At 28.1% G+C, this 3,013-nt stretch overlaps 2 pseudogenes; both read right to left on the reverse strand.

Moving 5' to 3' along the window:
- Positions 1-896: 896 nt before the first annotated feature.
- LOC142317633 (cytochrome c oxidase subunit 1-like) lies at positions 897-1,725 on the reverse strand (annotated as a pseudogene).
- A 3-nt stretch (positions 1,726-1,728) lies between these two features.
- Positions 1,729-2,378, reverse strand: LOC142318187 (cytochrome c oxidase subunit 1-like; annotated as a pseudogene).
- Between the last annotated feature and the right edge of the window lie 635 nt (positions 2,379-3,013).

Below are 3,013 nucleotides of genomic sequence, written 5' to 3' on the forward strand. Positions count from 1 at the left end.
TTAATGTTTATTTTTATTTTTATTTTTTTGGGTTGGTTTTAGATTAGTTATAAAGAATAATTTTGTTATATTTATTATGATTGTGGCTGTTGTTATTATTAATATAATGTTTCATATAATAGGAGATATTTGTGGAATCAAGATGTACATTATATGTATTTTTTATTTGACAGTTAAATGTTTTTTTTAAACTAGCTTCTTTCATTAAGAGTATTCGATGTTTACTATATTTTGGTTTAAGAGACCATTACTTTCTTTCAGTCACTTAATGTTTATTTATTATTATGTTTTTATTCATTTAATAAATGATTTTATGTTAATTCTTTCTATGGTGATTGTTATGAATCTATGGTTTATTCCACAAATTTCTGAACATAGTCCAAAGGATACTCCTGGGTTTTTAGTTATTAAGCTGATTTGATTAAGTCGTCCTGGAATTGCGTCTATTTTAACTCCTATTGATTCTATTCTCCTATTTTAACTCTATTTTTTTTTAATCTGAATATTCATATGATCAGTATCATTGATGTCCAATTGTTTTAATAGTAATTGATGGCTTGATTACTTCTTCTATTAGGTATAAAATTTTAATTGATGGGATAGCGATAAAGATTAAAATGATTGCTGGCGTTGTTGTTCAGATTGTTTCTATTATTTGATTTTCTGTTAATATGTTATTTGATAATTTATTTTTTGTTATTGTTATTATTATAATTGTTACTGTTACTGTGATAGATAATAGAATCATTATAGTATGATCGTGGAAATTTAATAGTTGTTCTATGATTGGTCTGGCTCTATTTATTATATTAAATTTTATTCATGATGATATTTTTAAGGAAATTATTTTTTAATTTATTACTGAATTTTAAGTTCATGGCAATTTTCTGCCTCTCTTAGAATGGTTTAGATACTAATGGTAATTCGTTGAATGAGTGTTCAGGGGGGGGTGTAATAGAAAATCATTCAATTGAGGATGATTTATTGTTTTTGAAGATTGTAATTCGTTTAAATGCTATTGCTTCTCATATAATGAATATGAATATTATAATTCTGATTATTGAAATTAGTGATCCTATTGATGAGATTATATTTCATGTCATGTAGTTATCTGGGTAGTCAGAATATTGTCGTGGTATTCCTGCTAGTCCTAGAAAGTGTTGTGGGAAGAAGGTTAAATTTACTCCCAGAAATATGGTTGAAAATTGAATTTTTAATCATTTTTTATTTATTCTTATACCTGTTATTAGTGGGAATCAGTGAATGATTCTTGCTATAATAGCGAAGACTGCTCCTATTGATAGTACATAATGAAAGTGGGCTACAACATAGTATGTATCGTGTAGAATTACGTCGATTGAAGAGTTGGCTAGAATTACTCCTGTTAATCCTCCAATAGTGAATAGGAATACGAATCCTATAGATCAGATTATTTGGGGTGATTTTTTTTCGTTATTCCTTGTATTGTGGCCATTCATCTAAAGATTTGAATTCCTGTTGGACCTGCAATGATTATAGTTGCAGAAGTGAAGTATGCTCGTGTATCAATATCTATACCTACAGTAAATGTGCTCATACAATAAAACCTAAGATACCGATTGCTAGTATTGCGTAAATTATTCCTAGATGTCCAAATGTTATTATTTTTCCTCTTTCATTGGTAATGATATGTGAAATTAATCCGAATCCTGGTAGGATTAAGATATACACTTCTGGATGTACAAAGAATCAGAATAAGTGTTGATATAAAATTGGGTCTCCCCCTCCGGTAGGATCAAAGAATGAGGTATTAAAGTTTCGGTCTGTCAATAGTATTGTAATTGTCCCAGCTAGTACTGGTAGTGATACAAGCAGTAGAACTGCTGTAATTAGAACTGATCAGCAGAAAAGGGGTATTTTTTCTATAGTTATTCCTTTTGGTCGCATATTGATTGTTGTTGAAATAAAATTAATTGCTCCTATAATTGATCTTAGTCCTGCAATATGAAGAGAGAAGATAGTCTACTGATGGTCCTGAATGTGCAATTTGGGCTGAAAGAGGGGGGTAAACAGTTCATTCTGTTCCTGATCCTGACCCTACAATTGATCTTGCAATTAGAAGTGTGATTTGATGGTGGTAACAATCAAAATCTTATATTATTTATTCGAGGGAATGCCATGTCTGGTGCACCAATTATTATAGGTACTAGTCAGTTTCCAAATCCTCCAATTATAATTGGTATTACTATGAAGAAGATTATAATGAATGCGTGTGATGTTACAATGGTGTTATAGATTTGGTCATTTTTAATTATTGATCCTGGTTGTATTAATTCCAATCGAATAATTATTCTTCTTATTGTTCCTAGTAATCTAGCTGAGAGCCCAAAAATGAAGTAGAGAGTTCCGATATATTTGTGATTTGTTGAAAATATTCATTTATTCATTAAGAATGGGATGGCTGATTTAGGTGATAAATTGTAAATTTATTTAAGGTTTTAACCTCTCATTATTTTGTCTTGTATTCAATTATGATGCTATATTGCAAATATAGTGGTGCATTTATTTGCTAAGGCTTATTTATAATAATAATTTTAACTTTGAAGGTTAATAGTTTTTTTAACTTAAATCCTTCTTTTTTAGTTTAATTTAAAAATTATTATTATTGGAATTCCTATTAGGTTTAAGATGATTGGGATAATTGATTCTTTTTTCGTTATTTTTTTTATTTTTGATTTGGTTATTGTAGGGATTATTATGTTTAAGTATATATATGTTGACATGATTGATGAAACTAGTATAATTAATGGAATTGTTGGGGCTGTTCAAATTGTTGATTTTATAATTATTCATTTTATTAAAAATCCTGTAGTTGGGGGGTATACCTCTTATTGATAATGATGAGGTTATGAGAGATATTTTTGTTAAGTTTGTTTGAGTATTAATTTGATTTAAAAAGTTAATATTATTTTTTTTAAATGTGTTTATTATGGTCAGGTTAATTATAGTGTATATTATTAATAGTAGGATGAAT

Source organism: Lycorma delicatula, chromosome 1 (genome assembly GCF_047948215.1).
Source record: "Lycorma delicatula isolate Av1 chromosome 1, ASM4794821v1, whole genome shotgun sequence".
Taxonomy (NCBI): Eukaryota; Metazoa; Arthropoda; class Insecta; order Hemiptera; family Fulgoridae; genus Lycorma; species Lycorma delicatula.